The 22329-nt window shown below is 33.8% G+C and overlaps 1 long non-coding RNA gene across 1 annotated transcript in view; it reads right to left on the bottom strand.

Annotated features, from left to right (window-relative positions):
- LOC116275875 overlaps positions 1 to 22329 on the bottom strand; it is a 254134-nt gene that overhangs the window by 231605 nt on the left and 200 nt on the right. The gene's annotated exons all lie outside the window — the stretch shown is intronic.

The following is a 22329-nucleotide window of genomic DNA, read 5'->3' as shown; positions in this document are numbered from 1 at the left end:
TATTGTCTATGACAGCTTTCATGCTACAGTAGCAGAGTGGAGTACCTGTGACAGGGCCCAAAAGCTGAAAATATTTATTCTCTGCCCCTTTACAGAAAGAGCTTGCCAACCCTTTTTATAAACCAAAGAGGTTGTGTATACTATGAAAGGTAGAAGAGATAGAATCTGGAAACCATTAGAAAGCTCTGAGCACCAAAGGAACAAATAAAATTATGTCAAAGTAGATGCATGATTGTTCACAGTATCTTTTGCTGAAAGTAATTAACAGTACTACTGATCAGAGTAATAGAGGAAATATAGAATTGGAAAACAAACAAACCCATAATCATGTTATCTCTTTCAGATATTTAATATTTTTTGAGTTTCTTATGAATGTAATACATTCTGCTAGGCATTGATTTATGAATGACCCTCTTAACTAGGTATTTTAACGGTCTTCCAAGTGCAAGCATTTGGTGGTCATAATGATATGAGCAACCAAGTATTTATCAGGGCAGTGGAGGAAGGCTACAGCATGGATAATCAAAAACCTTAATCAATGGACATTAGTGTTGTTGCTTCCTTAGATAACCCCATTTCCTTTCTTTCTTATCAATCCAGAAATTCTCTCAGGGAAAGAAAAGAATTAGATGTAGCAACTTGGCAAAATGGCTGCTGTACCTGTATATCAGTATTTTAAGAAGGAGCTATGTCCCAACCCTGAAAGTCTCGGGAGAAAGTAAGAAAACGTGACTTAATGTATTAGATACCTTTATAATTTTCTTGACCAGATCTTACCTTTAAGACAGAACTCAGAGGAAGGTATATAGCTGGGTGATTGGAAGAGCAATTGATAATCCTGAAAATGCATCCACATTTATTCTTTTTTTTTTTTTTTTTTCTGAGCACCTACCCAGATCATGGCACTTATTTGGCATTATGAATAAAATAGAAAAATGGATGCCTTTAAGAATCACACAATCTAAGGGAAAGATGGACATCTACACAAATAACTGTAATATAATAATCTTTCTTGCTGCTAGAATTTTATGAATGGACCAAGCATGAAGGCAGAAGAAACAAATCACCCAAAACGCATATGTGTAACTAACACTGTCTGGATTCAAGACACCATGTCCAAATGGCAGGATATAGAAATTATTGGTGTAGTGTAGCTGGTGTGAGACAGAGCATTTTAGAAATACACTTAGTATAGTTCAATGAAAAATGTTCAGTCAAGAGATTCAATTTTAATTAGTGAAACGGTAATATTAGAACCATTGAAATCAAAGACGGACTCATGCATAATTGTTTTGGAACCCCAAATTAGAGTCTCTGGTTTCCTTCTCTGTTCTTCAATCCCAGAGTTTTGCATTAAATTATATTCCCTTCATTGAGCTATATCAGATAAAAATTCTGTTCCCTTCTTGATGGCAGCAGCTGAATCAGCAACTCAAGGAGCTCAGCTTTTGTGCCATCCCTCTATTACTGTAAAGCCACAGTGGTTAGTGCTATAGTCTTGAACTCAGACGTGAATCTATTAATATGTAAATAGTCACCTTTGTGTTCTTCATTAATACACATAATAAAATGTGCATAATATATAAAAGACTTTCAAAAATACTTATTGTCTTAACTTTTCCCCTTTTAGATTTGTATTAATTATCCTGTCTTCAGATTTTCTGTAAAATAATTAAGTTAGGTGAGGTAGCATTTAAAGTGCTTCTTACTTCCACAAATATATGCTTTTATATAATGTTCCTAAACAAACAAGTCTCTGTTGAATTTTACTGTGACCTAACTGGCTGCTTCACTGGTCACTGTTTCCTATCCCAGAGAGAAAGTGACTCTGTTCATTAAAATGGGTACTTTGCTTTTATTATTTAATTTATGTGAATTTTATGTCCAATAATATTTGATGATAACTGTGACAGTTGATCAATGAAGAGCTAATTTTTAAAACAACTTGGAAATTCTTCCACTCAAATTTCCTGAAGTGGAGATATTTTCCTAGCCTTTCTCAATAGAGTATGTTAAAGTATTAAGGAAATAGTCTCATATGAAATGCGATTTAAGAGAAATATGATTTGACTGTCCCCTAATGATCATTAATTAATTTAGATCGATACCTTTTGATAGTGATATTGGAGTTAACTGTTGGACACAAAATATATGGTTAATCAATGGGACTAAAAAATTATCTGAAATTTCATTTTATAGCAACAGAAAATCTCACAGTGTCTATCTTATGTACTCCTCAGTAAATCACTGATATCAGTGTTATAGCACGTTTAATCAGGAACTAAACATGTAGAAAGTGCTGTGCAACTATCAATCAGTTTGCATGGAAACAACGCAGCAGCGTTTACTTACATGTGGGTAAATGGAGGCAAAGGCGACTTGAGGAGAGGACTCTGGCTAGCCTTTAAACCAGCAGGGCTCAAATTATTATTTTATTTATTGAATATAAATGAGCCTATATTAAAAAGTATAATGTATTGAAACACTTCACAAATTTAATTTTCCCCTCATCAACAAACAGAGCATTTACAAGCTGAATAACTTGCATTTTTAAAAAGATGAAATTAGTGTTAAAAAAAAGAAACAGCCAAGCTGCTAAAATGCAACGGTATATGTTCATTTTCACAATCTCTTCACAAAATGAATATTTTCAGTGTACCTTTTGTCTTTGACTGGGAAAAAGAGAAAGACAACGAAATTAATATTTTTGTAATATAGATATCATCTTATATTTCATGCCTGACTCATTTGAAAATGTAGATTAATTTGCAAACAATTTAGAAAGCTGAACTATTGAATTGGGTCCTCTAAGATTTAGGATTTGTCATCTTTTAAAGTTGACACCCAGCGAGAGCTTGTCAATTACAAAGAAGTGAAATGAAGTGAAAATAAGTCTCATCTTCATCTTCTTGTTATATGCTTGGTTGGTTTTAGAGAGACACCATTTACAAGCTGAAAATAATTATTCAGAAAGTTACGCTTCACTTTGAAACCAAATTTAAGCAAGAGAAAAGTGCTATTCTGCAATGGTTATTTTATTCAGAGGGTGGGGAGGTTTGGTGGAGAGTGGGAAATGCTACTTAGTCCCTTAAGGCTCACGGTTAGAACAGTGCTGGTGTTTTTCCACTTCTTAGATTAGTGATAACAGAGATGACTTCAGGTTATTACTTTAAAAACAAACAACCCTATTCACCATACTACCCTATCACTGTTCAATAAAAGCGAGGATTTAGGAGAACTAATTATAATGTTATTTACACATTTTATCAACATGTGAATTGAAATACCCATGAAAATTCCCCTCCTTCTTTGACCTCACCTTTTAATTGCGTTTTATTCCATCGATAAATATAAGAAGCACAATGTTATAATACCTTGTTAGATTCAAACAAAAATGACATATTTGTTGTAGTAAAATTAATAAATAAATTCAGAAAAGCATACTGTAGTGAAGCTTACACCAACTATCTCCTAGCACTGATCTTAATATTTAATGCTAATGGACAAGGTTACTTGCCCTGGGAAATGGGACAGTATTTGGTAGATGTAGCAACCCAATAAATTCATTCCCAGTTTGTGTTCAGCCCAGAAATGTTAAGTAGACTTTAAAGTTCTGTCTCTGAGAATGACTGGTAGAGATTAATAGAACCAAAGCTTGAAGTTGAGCATGTTCTAATAGCATTTTCCTCCTTCCTGTACTCTCTTAGGACCACTTAGTACCACACACTTTTTCCTCCCTGAGGAGAGGAGAGAAGAAAGAAAAGGTAGAGGGAAAGCCAAAGGAGGTGTGTGATAAAATTTAAATCTTTCAGAACAAAGAATTGAGACATAATTCCTTCTCCACTGCCTCATCAAAAACCCCCAGGCCAACACTATTTCCATCATAGTGAGAGGGCAGAGGTCCCAAGTGAATTATTTCATACTTAAACACCTGCTCCTTCTTTTTTTAAAAAATTATGTATAATGTTTGAAATCACTTTATAGACATGATTGGGCAAAGCAAGCATTCTGTCTCTCTAAATTCTATTCATTTTTCAAGGCCTTGCTGAAGTCTCCTCTATGAAAATGTCCCTTGTGACCATGACCACAATGATAATTCTTGCCTTGTCTCAAAGCCTATGACCCTTGTTTATGGTACTTTGAGGCTTTTTGTCCACTGCTCTGTAATAATGCTTAGCCTAAAAAACAATTATAAAAAGGTAATAATATTAAAGAGTTTGAATAACAGAGAAAGACATCATCCATAATTCAATGCCCTAAAGTAATAACCATAATTATACATTCTCCTCCTAATTTTCATAATGCTATATTTCAAAAATATTGTTCATACAGTTTTGTACACTGAACTATTATTGAATACTAACTCATATAAACTTTTCCACATCACAACAGTCTATGAAAAATGTTGGCTAGTATTCCACTAAGTAGATATATCAAGATTACTTAACAATACACTATTGCAATGGCAATTAATTATTTACAGTATTGTTATAGCCTATGCTATTTCAAATATCTATGTGATTATGGGTTTTTTAATATTTACATTATTTGGCAAATTCTCAGAAGGAAAGTTACTGGCTTAAAAATATGAACATTAATAATACAATTGAAAGAATACAAGCTTGAGAGCCATACACCTGGATACAAATTTTAACTCACCCATTGGTATAGTCTAAAGCATATCATTTAATCTTTTGTAGACTCCGTTTCTAGTTGGATAATACAATAATATCACGTACTATGTGGTCTTTATGTAAGGATTAGGAATAACATGTTAAAACGTGGCCGGGCACGGTGGCTCACGCCTGTAATCCCAGCACTTTGGGAGGTTAAGGCAGGTGGATCATGAGGTGAAGAGTTTGAGACCAGCCTGGCCAATTTGGTGAAACCCTCTCTCTACTAAAAATACAAAAATTAGCCAGGTGTGGTGGTGCACACCTGTAGTCCCAGCTACTTGGGAGACTGAGGCAGAAGAATCACTTGAACTCGGGAGGCAGAGGTGGCAGTGAGCCAAGATTGCACCACTGCACTCCAGCCTGGGTAACATAATGAGACTCCGTCTCCACACACACACACCCGCCGCCCACCAAAAAAAAAAAAAAACCAAACCCTTGAGCAAGGTAAAAATAAATGGTGGTCATTATTATTTGTCTTTTCAAAAGTATTAAACCAATTTAGAATAACTTTAGCTGTGTATAATATCAGGTTTTTCATAGCCTTGTTATATACAGATATCAAAGTGACAGAGATTTAAAAAATGCATAATATTATATTGTTTTGTGCACATGCCTTTGATTGCTAGAATGATTCTATACTTGGTAAGTTCTCTTTTTAAATCACATGTTGATGACCTTTGCTTGTTTTGGATTCCAAGTTTCTTTATTTAATCTTTGCAACTTACCTATACAATATTGTTGTGATAATTATCTAGATATCTATCTTTTTAGTATAACAGTGTGTTTGGTATATAATATGTGTACATACACAAATACACTGTTTTGAGATCTAGGGCATTGTCATTTGCTTTTTTAAATCATGTAAAATAACTTTCACAGCAACCTGCATATAATAGTTGCATAAAAATGTATTAAATAAATATTACATGATATCACTCTTTTCTTTGAAGATTAAATGAAATCGGCTTGGTATAGCCAATAATTTTCTCCAAGGTTACAGAAATTTTCAAGAATCTAAGTTGTCATGCCAATTTCAGGTCATATGTTCCCACTCCTGCTAAATTCTAGATCTCATTGGTATATCCCCTACACGTTCATTCAATTCCTTCTTCTTCACATAAACCATTTTGGTATTTTGCCAAAGGCACTTCCTTTTCCATTTAACACACTCATGTTTGAAAGAGAGTTTGGTGAATTTTTGAAAATTTTTGAAAATTTTATATTGCAGTAACAATTTGCCATGATCAGAAGTTCTCTGATGTAGCAAGACATCAAGTTGCCATTATATCATTCTCTTGCGTGAGAGAGACATTTCCCCTTGAAGACTTTTCATTTCTCAATTCCTGTATTTTATTATTCAGAAAAGTAAGCTCAGGCTTACTTTTGCATATAAAATCTAGAGATGACCCATTACTACATACAGTAAGTACTTATTATATTTCATTAAATTTGAAATTCAATTGACTGTAAATTATACCATTGTTTTATGTACTACTCAAAAGAAAAAAAAATGCCACTACATGAACTATGGTAACTCATTGACTATAAGACATTTTCTAATTATAGAGGAATTAAAATGTAAAAGAATGTGAAATTTAGAACTGGTGAAAGATGGCATGCACAGCATTCTGGTTCTTACCCTTCTACATCAGGAGAAAACTGATTGTTTTTAAAGATCCAGTCTTCTATTTTTCCCAGCTCTACCAATTGTTTGTATGAGAAAGATAATGATACAGAAATTTATTTCATGTTGATTATTAAAAAAAAGAAAATGACCTAATCTTTCCACTCCTCTGTTGCCTTCTGACATATTTTATAACCATTCTTTTAGTGGTGAACCTTGAAATTACAATTGCGCTTTTGATATCAGAGTTAAAAAGAAGTAGAAATTTCCAGTGTCAAGACCTTAGAACACTTTAACATTTACTTTTACATGCTGTTATAGTTTCAATGAATTTCAACACTAGATGTTTGAAATTCACTTTATTTTGTATACATTGTTTTGTACCAAACTAACTCATTCAAGTGTTTGTACTTTCTTTCTGAATTTTTGTGAATCCTTCTGGGATCATTTTCTTTCTGCCTACAGATTTCATTCACTCTTTCTTTTAATGTATGATTGCTTCTGACAAATTCTTTCAGATTTGTTTATCTGGTAAAGTACTTATTTTGCACTCTGATTTTAGTTTTATTTTTGACAATTGTATCAGTTCCTTCTCACACTGCTAATAAAGACATACCCAAGACTGGGCAACTTATAAAGGAAAGAGGTTTAATTGATTCACAGTTCCACAGGGCTGGGGAAGCCTCATAATCATGGCAGAAGGCAAAGGAGAAGCAAGGGCATATCTTACATGACATCAGGCAAGAGAGTACGTGCAGTGGAATGCCTCTTTATAAAAGCATCAGATCTCATGAGACTTATTCACTATCAGGAGAATGGCATGGGAAAAACCCACTTCCATGATTCAATTACCTCCCACTGGGTCCCTTCCATGACATGTGGGGATCATTACACTTCAAGGTGAGATTTGGGTGGGGACAGAGAGCCACATCATTTTGCCCTGGCCCCTCCCAAATCTCATGTCCTCACATTTCAAAACCAATCCTGCCTTCCAACAGTCCCCCAAAGTCTTAACTCAATGGTGGTAGGCAAGAGAGCATCTTCAGGTGAATGCCCCTTTATAAAACTATCAGGTCTCATGAGACTTATTCACTATTAGGAGAATGACATGGGAAAAACCCACTTCCATGATTCAATTACCTCCCATCGGGTCCCTGCCATGCCATGTGGGGGTTATTACACTTCAAGGTGAGATTTGGGTGGAGACCCAAAGCCAAACCATAACAACAAAAATTACTTACATGGTTTGGCTCTGTGCCCCTACCGAAATCTTATCTCTAATTACAATTCCCACATGTCAGAGGAAGGGCCTGGTGGGAGGTGAGTGAATCATAGGGGCAGACTTCTGTTCTTGTGACAGTGAGTTCTCATAAGATCTGATGGTTTAAAAGTGTGCAGCACCTCCCCACCCCACCTCCTGTTCTGCCATGACAAGATGTGCCTTCTGCTTCAGCCATTATTGTAAGTTTCCTGAGGCCTCCCACTCATGCTTCCTGTTAAACCTGTGGAACTGTGAGTCAATTACAACTCTTTTTTTTCATAAATTACCCAGTCTCAGTTAGTTCCATATAGCAGTATGAGAAAGGACTAATACAATTACATATATTTGTTAAAGGGTATTTTTGCTAGATAAAGTTTTCCTTTAGGGGTTATTTTTGTTCAGCATTTAAAAAAATGTCATTTTATGGACTTCCCAATTGAACCGAAATGGACTACCTGGGAGTAAATAGTAAACAAATGAGAGGAGAACTAACTGCTATAGGAGAGTTCTAGGCAACAAGGGGGAACCCAAGCAAAGAATAGCAGAACTGAATTGTAGAAATGGAGCTGAGAGACCAGCGCAACCAAGTAAGGCAGAGTGCTCAAAACAAATTACCAGAGTGGACAAATTTGCACAAAGAGAGAACTCTGTAGATATGAGGAGGGTCCCCTTCAAGTATTCAGCCAAATAATTGTTATCATATATGTGTGAGGAAACTATCTGAGCCCAGAGAAAGAGCCATCTGACAGAATTAGCAATAACGGTGCCTGGTACTCACATAGGCACAGGAATAGTGCCTGTTGTCACCAGCCAGATGGAAAAATATCATAATTTATATGGCATTAAATAAAATATAGAGAAAAGCCTTGACTAAGTATGGGGGATAATTAGCTCTAGACTAAATACTATTTTGGTCCCACCTAACAAATCTTAAAAGCAAGACTTAAAAGGATCAAACCGTTTCCAAGTAATTTAACTATGTACTAGAACAAAGCTCATAAATATTTATAAGAATACAAAAATACCCTGATGTAACAAGGTACAATTCACAATGCCTGGCATCCAATTGAAGACTGCTAGGCATCCAAAAAAGCAAGATAATATAACTCATAATTAGGAGAAAAATCAACTAATCAAAACAGAGCTAGATTTCATACAGATGTCAGAATTTGCAGACAAGGGGATTAAAACAGTTATAATTATGTTCCAGATGTTCCAAAGGTTAAGTAAACAAAAACAAAAAAAAGCCAAAAACTCAAATTACAGACATATATATAAGTGCTAAAACTATAAAACTCTTAGAGGAAAATAAGGCATAAATCTTTATGACCTTACTAAGACAAAGATTTCCAATACAGGACACCAAAAGCAGAATTGATTAAAAAAAATTAATAAGGCATTCTCATACAAGTGAAAAAGTAAGTCAAAGACTTGTAGAAAATATTTCAATTTGTATATCTAATAAGAATCTTGTATCCATAAGATCTCTTACAACTTAAAATAATAAAAAGATTCTTATGAAACCACAAAAGGCCTTAAGAACAAAGCTGAGGGCATCACATTAACTGGCTTTAAAATATACTACAAAGCCATAGTAACCAAAATAGTATGGTATTGGCATAAAAAATACATAAGCTAATGGAACAGAATAGAGAACCGAGAAATAAATCTATGCATCTACAACCAACTCATGTTTGACAAAGATGCCAACAACATACACTGGGGAAAGGAGACGTTCAATAAATGTGCTGAGAAAACTGGATATTCATATGCAGAAGAATGAAATGAAATCCCCACCTCTCGCCATATACAAAAAGCAAATAAAAATGGATTGACGACTTGGATGTTAAACCTGATACTAAAATAATTAGAAGAAAACAAGGGAAAACGCTTTAGGACATTGTCCTGGGCAAAGATTTCTTGAGTAAGACCTTAAAAGTACAGGCAACCCAAGCAAACATAGACACATGGGATTAAATCAAGCTAAAAGGCTTTTGCATGACAAAAGAAGCAATCAATGAAGACACAACCTACAGAATGGGATAAAATATTTGAAAACTATTCATCTGACAAGGGATTAATAATTAGAATATATATGAAACTCAATAGCAAAAAACAAAATAATTTTATTTAAAATGGGCAATAGATCTGAATAACCATTTCTCAAAAGACACAAATGGCCAAGAGATATTTGAAAAATTTTCAACACTACTAATCATCAGTGAAATGCAAATCAAAATCATAATAATATACCATCTCACCCCAGTTAAAATGGCTATACAAAATACATAGAAAATAATAAATGCTAGAGAGGATGTAGCAAAAGGGGAATGCTTGTACACTGCTGGTGGGAATATAAATAGCACATCCACTATGGAAAACAGTATAGAAATTCCTCAAAAAACTAAAAACAGAACTATCATATGATGCAGCAAACCCACTGCTGGGTATATATCCAAAGGAAAGGAAATCAGTATATCAAAGTGACAGCTGTTTATTGCAGCATTATTCACAATACCCAAGATATGGAATCAACCTGAGTGTCCATCAAAGAATGAATGGATAAAGAAAATGTGGTACACAATGTAGTATACAAAATGAAATATTAGTCAACCATAAAATGTAAACTTCTGTCTTCACAGCAACATGGATGGAATTGGAGGACGTTAAGTTAAATAAACCAAGCAGAGAAAGACAAATATTGCATGTTCTCACATACATGTCGGAGCTAAAAAAAAAAAAACTGATCTCATAGAAGTAGTGAATGTATTAGTGGTTAACAGAGGCTGAGAATAAAAGGAATAATATCTAGCGTTGATGGCACAGTAGAGTGACAATATTTAACAATAATATATTGTATATTTCAAAATAACTAAAAGAAAATATTTGAAATATTCACTGCACAAAGAAACGGTGAGTCTTTGAGGTAATGGATATCACAATTATCCAGATTTGATCACTACACATTGTATGTCTGTATCACGATATTATATGTACCCCCTAAATATGTACAATGACTATGCATCCATAAAATTTAAAATAAACACCCACAATAATGACAAAAATTTACATGAGACAATTAAAAGTGAGTAAAAGATCTGAATAGACATTTCACCAAAGAAGATATACATAAGGTTAATAAGCACATAAAAATGTTCAACATCATTAGTTATTAAGGAAAGGCAAGTTAAAATCATAATGAGATACAACTTCACACTCACAAGAATGGCTATAATAATTTTAAAAAGCAATAGCAAGTATTGATGAGTGTGCAGAGAACCTGGAAGCCATGTACATTGCTCATGGGAAGATAGAACAGTTCAAACACTTTGAAAAATAATTTAAGAGTTTCTTAAAATGTTAAGCATAGGATTACCTTATAAGCCCCCAACTCCACTCCTAGATATCTAATCAAGAGAAACAAAAGCATGCCTGCATAAACATTTGTACTAAAAATCATTGACTTACACACTTAAAACAGATCAATTTTACTGTGTATAAATTATACCTCAATAAAGTTGGTTTATAAAAATAAGCATAGACATGGAAAATATAAAAAAATACTAAATGTAATTAAGGGCTGATTAGATATCACAGACAAAATGATTAGTAGACTGGAAGACACAGTAATACATACAATATAAAATGAATTAAAGAGAATGAATTTTAAAACTTAGGATAATATCAATGAGCTAAGAGACAACTTAAAACACCTTTCTATGTGTAATTGGAGCTCCCAGAGGAGAAGTGAAAATTATAAACCTACAGTTTCAAAAATGAACCTCAAACACAAGAAACATGAAGAAAACCACACCAAGACACATCATAATAAAATTGTTCAAAACTAGTGATAAAGAGAAAACCTTAAAGCAGCCAGAGGGAAAAAAGGCACCTTACATAGAGAACAAGATAAGAATGACAACATCCATTTTTCATCAAGAAACAATGTAAAAGAAGACAGTCCTTAAAATTCCAGAACTAGCGAAAATATTTTTCAAAACAAACATATAAAGACGTTCAGATACGCACGAATCAAAGATATCACCACCAACAGACCCACCTTACAAATGAAGTTCTCCAGAAAGAGGAAAATGAAATAAGGTGAATATACGGATCTATACAAGGAATAAAGAACATCTGAAATGATAACTATAAGGGTAAATATATAATATTTTTATATTTAAATATTTTTAAAAATCGACAACTTAAGAATTCACAATGTGTTTGATGGTTTATAGCATAAATAAGTACAATATATGACAATAACATAAAGGCTAAAAAAATGCAAGTATAGTATTGTAAAGTTCTTATTCTACATGTGAAGTGATATAATAACACTTGTAGATTGAGATTTAAATAAGTACACTATTACCTGCAAAATACTAAAAGAGTTATAATTAATGAAGAAAGGAAATAGAATTGAGAAATTAAAATATGTTCAATTAACTAATAACAGAGTAAAAGGCCAAATAGAAAAATGCAAAAAGGATACTTAAATATAACAATAATCACATTAAATGTAAATTGTCTAAAAATCCAGTTATAAGGCAGAGATTGTCAGAGTGGATAACTAAAAAAGATCCAATTACAGGCTACTTACAAGAAACCCAGTTTACATAGAGAGACAGAAATAAGGTAAAATTAGAGGATGGAAAAAGATGAGCCTTGCTAACATTAATTAATTCAAGAAAAGTTGAAGTGGCTATATTAATATTAGATAAAGTAGATTTCAGAGCAAAGGATACTACTAAGCATAAAGAAGCCCATTTTATAATGATAAAGGGGTCAACTTATAAAAGAGCATTTAATTTTAAATGTTTAACTGGTATAACTGAGTATCAAGACACATAAAACAAAAACTGATAGTACTGAAAGGAGACATAGACAAATCCATAATTATTGTCAAAGATTTCAATTACCCTCTCTTGATAATTGATTTGAACAATTGATAGAATAATTAACAGAACAATGACATAGAAGATTTGAACAACACCATCAACAACTTTGACCTAATTGACATTTACAGGACATTCCAACCAATCACATCAGAATAAATATTATTTTCAAGTACATGTTAAATTTATCAATGTATACCATGTTATAAACCAAAAAAGGAGTGTGAATGATATTAAAAGGACTTAAGTAGCGCGAAGAATATTTTCTGACCACAATAGAATTAAATTAGAAGATTTACAATTACAGCAAGATACTCAGAACAGTTTCAGTTTTTTGGAAACCAAGTAATATAACTTCTAAATGAACTCTGAGTAAAGAAAAAAAGCAAAGTGAAATTTAAAAATATTTTGAACTTGATGAAAATAAAAATATAATATATTAGGATTTGTGGAATGACCTAAAGCAGTACTTAGAAGAAAATTTATAGCTCTAAATGGCTATAATACCATAGAAGGAAGGTCTTGTCTGAATGCCTCAACTTTCACCTTAAGAAACTACGAAAGAACACATGAAACCCAAAGTAAGCAAAGGAAGGAAATAACAGAGTAGAAGTCAATGGAATAGAAAATAAGTAGAACAAATTAATGAAACCAACCTTGGCTCTTTGAAAAGACAGATATAATTGATCAACCTCTAACCAGTCTGACCAGGAAAAAAAAAAAGAGAGAGAAGATACAAGTTAGCAAACCAAGAGTGAGGTTTGATGCCATTAGAGATTCTACAGATATTAAGGTAAAAATTAGGAAATACCACGAGCAATTTTGTGCCATTAAATTTAATAATTTACATGAAATGAACCAATTTCTTGAAAGACACAAAATACTAAAGTCGATTCAAGAACTGAGTAGTTTTACATCTATTAAAGCAAGGTTCCTCAAACTTGGCATTATTGACATTTGCACCAAATAATTATTTATTACAGGGCTATCTTATACATTGTAGACTGTTTAGCAACATTCCTGGTCTCTATTTACTAGACGCTTACAGCAATTCCTTCTCTTTGTTGTGACAACCAAAAAATGTCCACAGACATTGCAAAATGTTCTCCAAGGAGTCAAAATTGCCCTGGAGTAGAAACATTATATTTAAAAAACCAAAATTGTAGCTTCAACCCTTCCCACAAAAGTTGCAGGTCCAGATGTCTTCATGGTTGATGTTTATCAAATGTTCAAGAACGAAATTAGACTAATTCTATCTGAAAAACCTTTTTCAGAAAATTAAAAGAGAGGGAATATTTCTCAACTAATTATATGAAGCCACAATTATCTTGATAACCATAACTGTAAATACATGACTAGAAAAAGACTACATATCAATATCTCTCATTTTGCATAAATGCAAAAGTTCTGAATAACATTTTAGAAAATTGAATCCAGCAATATGTAAAAGAAATAACATATAGTGATCAAATGGGGTTAATTTAGTAACATAAGGTTGGCTGAACAAATTAAAATCAATCAATGTAATTCACCACATCAAGAAACTTTTAAAAATCATATGATAACTTCAATCTCAGAAAAGCATTTCACAAAATCCAATATGCACAATAAAAACTCTCAGAAAGCTAGAAATGGAACATATCAACCTAATCAAAAGCATCCCTGATAAACCTAACGTTAGCATTAGACTTAATGCTTTCAGAAACTAGACAGGGATGTCTGTTGTCACTACATCTATTCATGATTATACTGCAATTTCTAGCTAATGTAATAAAGCAAGAAAAAACATCACAGTATACAGACTGAAAAGAAACAGTATTATTTTTATTCACAGATGTCATCACATCTATACAGAAAATCTGATAAAATCTACAAAAAGATGCTAGAACTAATAAATGTACTTCACAAGGTGACAGATAAAAAAATAATTGTACAAATATTAGTTGTATTTTTATTAGCAATAAATAATTGAAAAAATGAAAAATTTAAAATAATATTGCCAAGAGCATAAAAAATATAAAATACCTAAGAATAAATCTGACAAAAGATTGTGTAAGGCTGTACACTGTAAAATACAAATCAATGCTCAGAGAAACTTTTTTAAAAAAACGTATAGAACAATATATCTTGTTATGGGTTGGAAGACTCATTAGTGTTAAAATGTTGATTCTCTTCATATACCAAATGATCCAGTCATTTATTCCTAGGCATTTACCCAAAAGAAAAGATAGCATAAAGCTATATAGAAACTTATACATGAATGCTCATAGCAGCTTTATTTGTAATAGCCTTAACTGGGAACAACTCAAATGTCCATCAAAAAGTGAATACATAAACGAATTGTGATATATCCATACAATGGAACCCTACTCGGCAATGAAAATGTAACAAACTACTGTTACACATAATGACACAGATGAGTGAAAGAAGCCAGACAAAAAGAATGTATACCCTTTATTTCTTAACACTAGTTATTGTATTTTCTATTTTCTATAAATATATTTTTAATAGAGTCCAGTTATCTAAAACATCTCCAATCTTATTTATTTTCTTGAGCATATTAACACAGTTAAAGTAATTGATAGCTACAAAACAGAATCATCTATTGTTCTGTTTCTATTTTCTGATTTTTCTCTTCAGCCTGTTCCCCTGTGGGCCCCATAATTTTGATTTGAAAGTCAAATATTTGGTTTGAAAAACTGTGGAGGTTGTGTGTGATGTACTCAACCTCAAGAGAAGATTTAACCTATCCTCTGACATGTCAAAACAGTAGGAGCGGATCACCTCAATCCAATAAGGTTTTGACTCTGCTAAATTTAAGACTTTGTAAGGCTCTGCCTACCTCTGGGTCTCCTTCAATACTAAGATGTAGCTTTTCAGGAGTCCCCTTAAGAACCTTGGATACTTAGCAGAGTACCTCCTTCCTAATGCATAAATTCAATATCAAATTTTGTGTCATTATGAGACTACTAAAAGTTCTGAACTTTTCAGGTTTTTTTTCTATGGGGTTTAACAATTGGCAAGTGCCTGAAAGAGAAAACTAGTCCTAGTGTCAGAATCATTTCCCCATGTTTCCTTTCCCTCTGGAATCTTGCTCTCTCAAATACTGATTACTTTGGAAGGTCCAGACTTCAGTGTTTGCCTCTCAGAGCCCTATGAGATTCCTAAAAGCTCTGCTGTCTTCTCTGCCTCTTAGTGGCTGTACTCTGTTCAGCTTCTAAGCATTTTGCCGCATCAGGCTGAAGACTCAGCAAATACCTTCAGTAGAAATAGAAACTCAGAATGTTGGGTTCACCTCTATGAGTCTCTTTGATTGTATAATATATACAGAGACATGTTTTAGAGGGGCTCAGAGTGAAACCAAGTAGCAGATATCACTTGCCAAATTACATGCCAAAAGAGTAATAAATGCTATAACATGAGTATAACAGGAGTTAAAAGAAATTAAAGGTTTCTATCTCAGGTAGAGTAGGTTTTTATTCCTTATAACTAAAATCATTTTTATTAGAATTTGACATTATTGAGGGATATTAAGTAACACTAGTACCTAACTGCTTGTGGGGAAAGAAGAATGAGAAATGGTTGAAAAAAAAAGGCCCACATTTCAAGCTTTTGTAATCAGTAAAGTGGAAAGTATACAGAATGGGAAAGAAAAAGCCAGGTGTGATTTCTCACTCTACTAACTTTCAATATATGGCTGTGGCTCTCCAGGGGAGATTGTATTAGTCTGTTCAGGCTGCCATAACAAAATGCCACAGACTGGGGGATTAAATTACTGGTATTTATTTACTTGCACTTCTGGAGGCTAGACATCCATGATCAAGGTGCCTAGTGATTTGGTCCATGGTGAGAGCTCTCTTTATGGTTTGTAGAGAGACATCCTCTTGTTGTGATCTCACATATCCTTTCTTCTAAGAATATGGTGGAGGGAGAGGACAGAGGAGAGAGTCGAAGAGGGAGGGAGGGAAGGAGGGAAAGAAAGAGAGAAGGGAGAGAGAGAAGGGAGAGAGAGAAGAGGGAGAGACAAGAGGGAGAGTCAGATATCTTTTCCTCTTATAAGAAGATAAGCCTTGTTGGATTAGAGCTGGACCTTTATGACCTCACTTAATGTTCATTACCTCCTTCCTTTTAGGCTCTATCTCCAAATGAAGTCACATTGGAGGATAGAGCTTTAACATAGGAATTTTAGGAGAACACAATTTAGTCCATGGCAGAAATGCACTAGCTCTCTTGCACTTAAAGTTATACTACTTTCTCTCCTCCTGTTCTAGACATAATATTTCTTCTACTAAACAACCCATATCTAAGACCATTTTTGATAATTCCAGGAAAAACTATATTTCCCTTTATTCATGTTGAATAATATTTTCTCATCTAGAAAACAAGAAAGAAAAAGTCACTTTAAAGAAATTATATTAGTATGGCAGTCTAGTATAAAGCTATACCCTAGCATTACTTGGCAAAAACTTTTTCCAAATTCTAAAATTTTCCTTTTTGATAACATCTTTTCATTTGCCACTTCCACTAGCAATACCATAATTTTTGCTCTTTATAACAAGTAATTCACGTAGACAGAACTAAATCATATGAACATTACATTCTGCAAGGGTGCACTTCATAGTGTTGACAATGCTGAGAACTGGTCATTTGATCTCCATATTAATCTAGGAGCACTAGGTCTTTCCCCAACTCCAGAAGGTGCTTCTTCTTGGCACTACTGTTTTTCTCATCTAATGCTTCTTAAGAGTCTGGGTCTTCCACAGCTAATAGGTTTACTATGGCAGTCCTGCCTCCATTTCTCTTAATCACCATCAGAAAATTCAAGTCATAATCCACCAGATAATGAGATCCCCCTTCTGTGTTAGAGTGTAGGAGGGAAAAAGACAGGTGTATTGGTCCATTTTCACACTGCTGATAAAGACATACCTGAGACTGGGCAATTTACAAAAGAAAGAGGTTTAATTGGACTTATAGTTCCATGTGACTAGAGAAGCCTCACAATCATGGCGGAAGGCAAGAAGTAGCAACTCCCATCTTACTTGGATGGCAGCAGGCAAACAGAGAGCTTGTGCAGGGAGACTCCTGTTTTTCCAAACCATCAGATCTCATGAGACTTATTCACTGTGATGAGAACAGTATTGGAAAGACCTGCCCCCATGATTCAATTAATTCCCACCAGGTCCCTCCCACAACATGTGGGAATTCAAGACGAAATTTGGGTGGGGACATAGCCAATCCATATCATTAGGGATGAATCCATCATTTCCTTGCTATTGTGCCCTTCTCCAAGATACTAAAAACAAAACAAAAAGCACAAAGGACAAGGCTGTAATAAATTTTATAACTAGAAATTGGATCCAACTCACCCATGGATGATGGAAGTCACCCAGAAACATAATCTTTCACAAAGCAAAGGGCACCCCAGATGCTTTTCCCCATCTAAACCTCCCTCAGATTCTCAGGCAGAGCTCTAGACACTCCCTTTTTCACACTTGTCATTGTGAATGATGAGTCTCCCACCACACGGCAATTACCACCCTTTGTCTCAGGAAAGTGTTTTATTTCTTAAATCTTTTAAACCTGTGTGGGAGGGTTCTTGGTATTTTTTGTTTTTTTCCTATGCTTGACAATTGGAGGTAGGTTACCTTTCAAATCTTAAAAAAAAATTTTTTCAGGATCATAGTTTAAACTCATGTTGAAAGAAAAAAATAAAACAAAACAATTTTGCCTGTTAATGGCAGGTTACCAAAAACTCTTGCCCTTGGAGTTAACGGGTACTGATCATCTTTTGAAAAGCATTTGGTTTCTTCAGTTTTCCACCAGGGCACTTACAATGCGAAACACAAAAACTACTCTGGCTTATGAAGGCTGCTTTGTCATCCTTGGGATTGTGTCAAATTAAAGTCTTTCTACTCACTGTCTCCCCCATCCCCATTCCGTGGAGTGGAGGGCAGTGACTGTAATCATCTGCTACATTTTTATAGTTATACCTTACCTATTAAACTACATATCTAATTACATCACATTTACCAACACAAGATTTTATAAAAATTTAACCTAAGGCCAAAAAAGAGAACTTACATACTTTATCCTGCACAGACTCAAGCATATCTGCATCAGCAACTCCACAGGCAACCTGGACCCTCCTCACCAAGTGTTATTTGGGTCTCCCTTCTCCAGGAACAATTTCCTGAAACCTCTCTACACGTTGCACTAGACTGCGTTCTACCAGTGTGCTGGAATGCTGTTTTTGCATTGCGCCCCACTTATTACTAGGATTACAGATTTCACATCTACCATTAGTCTTTCACTCTAAGCAGGGTCTTTGCCCTCCTCCAGTATGTCTTTGGAAGGCCATCGTGTTCTTTACTATGAACCTCAGGAAAGCTTCTCTGTACCTGAGCTCTCTGTCTGTGTTCATTCTGTTGGCCCATGCTGTTTGCTCTTGGTATCTTTCTATGGTTTCTTTATGCATGTGAAAGTAAGTATCAATATACTCTTAATCTTCATCCTTTAATAGACTAGGTAGTACATAATACGAAAGATTTCCACCCTGCTTTTTCCACCTAATAATACATCTTGGAGACATAAGTGTCCATTTTTGCTTGGAAACTAAATTTAAAAAATATGTATCAGAATCTCTACTTGTGCAAACACCATAAAACGCTGTTTCCATTTGCTTTACTTTCAATCACTGTGTGTCTCCTAGAATTTGAGTTATAATTATTTTTAATTAAATGTGTGAAATTTTAAATGACTTAAATATAATATAACAAAATTTAAGAACAGAAATATAACCTCATCTAGATATAAGTAGTGATAAAGGAGAAAGAGGCTCAAGGAAATTTCAAGTTAAATCTCCCTCGTTTATTGCTACTGAAAATTAAAATCTAAAATTCAAAAATCTAAGTTTGTTACTTTTTCCCCAGAAATAAACACTTTGCCAGAATATAAATGTTCTAATTCACTTGTTGAGAATTTTTGTATGAAAAAGAAATGTGGTTGGGATATGAAATACTTGGCTTTATTAGATATGCATGGCAGTTATACATTGGAAATACTAGTTCATTCTTTTCCTTAGAAAAATAAAACAGAAGCCTGTTTTTCTGATCAGGAGAGTATGGTTTCTCACTAGCCTTTTGATAACAAAATTATTGATTGAACTAGAAAACTAGGGTCAGAAAACTCAGTTTAATCTGTTAAAATTGTTATAAATATTATGAAAAGATGGCAAAGTACTTAAAGCCAGTATCAATGATGTTTTATATATCTTTACTTAGCTATAATAGTTAACTGCAACAGTTCATTTTCATTTAGAATCTCATGTTTAATATAAACATTTCAAAAACTGCCTTTCTTGTAATTTTAACAAACTACCTGAAAGTGCTCTGTTGGAAATAAAATATGTAAGAGGTTTGCTTTATTTTGTTTCTCATGCATTTCTGATTTTATGACATAACACTGTTATCTCCTGCCTCAGGATACTACCTGGCCTCAGACATAGAATCCTTTAATTGTTTGAGAGACTTTGAGTAACATTTTACCCTGTAAGATATAGTCGAGTAGACATTTTTCAACCTCTCTTCATACAATCGGTGATTATGTGGTCTTACGCAATGCATGGAACCTTCTTATTAAAGCACTATGAAACTGCCTGCTGACACACATGTCCTGATACCTTTTCTCCTAACAGAATTTGACTCTAAAGTCTCTTGGCTTCTGTTTTGCTGTCCTAGGCTTCTTTGAAAATAGACAATAACAACAAAACTTACACTTCCACCTGCCATCTGCTTTCTTTCTTATTAGTAACAAGCTGGAAACAAAATCAAATCTAAATTAGCTAGGATTTGGGGTAAGAAAAACTCTCAGTGAGAAAGTCATTCATGTATATATTCTATGTACAAAATAGGCTTCTCCATTTTACTTTGCTTAAAGTAGTGAAGTTCATTGTCTTCAAGCAATTCAAAAGAATAGCATTACAAACTCAGTCTTCTGCGTTTACATTTAGCATAACAGAGAATTATGAATCATTTCCACTCAGTTGGTATATTTAATTTTCAAAAAATATTATAAAATGAAGTAACTATTAGTATAAAGATACTTTGAGATGACATTTGATTGCAGTACAAGGTAATTTATTTTACTAGAGTACCTTGAACTAATTGCATTTATTTTTTATACACGCGCCATTATAACAAACAATTCATCCTATTATAGTAATTTCACTTTTTCCCCCAAACTTGGGAGATATTCCGCATTTTCCTCTAAATTTTGGTAATGTTTCTTAATTATAAGGGAAATATTTCTTTGCCCTTACACCTCCCTTTTGGGAAAATGCTTTGATCTCTCTAGAAGTTTAATTGCATTTCATGGAATGGCTCCTCTTTGCAATTAGGTCTATACTTGTATGCTTCATGTGTTTTCTTTCATGTTTTTATTCAATCATTTCTGTGGCAAATTTTCTGTCTCACCCATGTTTCCTTTCATCTTAGTTTCTGGTAACAGTAACTTCTGAGTAGCCACATTCTTTCATCTGATAAAGATAGGCTCTCTGATCATCCTTGAAGTATTTTGGCAAGTTTGTTTTCGATTACTTTAATTGTTCTTCCCTTATAGAGATAGTTAATGAATAGTTCAGGTTAAGATATTGTCATATCTCTTGTTGGGTCCATTCTACTAGGAAAGTGATCATCACTGATAGGGTAAATATAGTCATATGTTTCCCTGCTCATTAAATAAAATGGGCTAGTTAAACGGTAGTGGAATTATTTGGCTTACTTTTCTGAAAACAAGAAATAAATTTTTGATCATGGTAAGTGGCAGACATCTGTCCAGATTTATGTCCAAAGAGAGAATATTAAAGTTCTAGCCAAATCATAACCTGCTTCTTGGTTTTCTTTCTAAAATGTTCATTCTGCAGTCTCCCCAAAAATTCAGTATTAGCATTATAGGTCTCTGATACTAAGATAGCAAAGGGGCAGGTATCTTGAGCAAAAAAGAAAGCAGCCAAGTAAATGGAGTCCTGTACACACTGTTTTGTCTGTTATACAAGCAAATCAATTATATTTACAAAGTAAAGTCTAACATTTGGAAATGGGCCAAAAGTTTCATTAGCAACTCTGAATAAAGTTTTAATGGTCCCAAAGATTACCAGTAATGTTGCAGAGTCAATTTGCATCTCAGTTTCTCCATCTATAAAGATAAAAACAAACAAAGAAACCCAGCCATAATATCCAATTACCTAAGAGATATATACATTGGCCAAGGTTTCAGAGATGTGCATAAAAAGGGCTTTCCAAGTGTCTGAAATAATCTTATTTAGTAATGTTTTACACCAAATAAATGCTCAACCACTAAAGTACTCAACTCTAGCTAATTTATTCAGTTATTATTTATTCACTCATCTCTTCAAAAATATTTGTTAAGCCAGAAATTACACTAAGAAATTATACTTAGCACTGTAGATATATAATTGAACAAGAAATACAAAGTCCAAGCTCTTGGTGTAGCTTATATTCTACTTGAGGATTGAGGGAAACAAATGTAAAAGGGTATTTTGATAGTAACTGAGTGGCGGTGCTCTTTAGAGTAAATGGTCCGAGAAGTCCTCTTTAAGAGGGTAAAATTTGGGTCCATTTGAAGCAACAGAGAGTTGTCCAGGCAGAGGAGCATCAAGCAATAAACCCTGAAGGGGGAAAGAGTTTATTCAGTTTTAAAAAAAAGACGACGACGACCAAGACGGTTTAAGCGTAGTGAATGAGATAAGACAGTGGTATGAGATGAGGTTTTAGAGGTGCAAAGGGATGTATCATGTCCATCTTAGAAAATACAATAAAAACTTCAGGATTATTCTAACTACAATAGGACACTTCT

This window comes from Papio anubis, chromosome 7 (genome assembly GCF_008728515.1).
Source record: "Papio anubis isolate 15944 chromosome 7, Panubis1.0, whole genome shotgun sequence".
NCBI classification, from domain to species: Eukaryota; Metazoa; Chordata; class Mammalia; order Primates; family Cercopithecidae; genus Papio; species Papio anubis.
The sequence above is the reverse complement of the archived record's forward strand: the minus strand, read 5'-3'. Positions and strand labels throughout refer to the sequence as shown.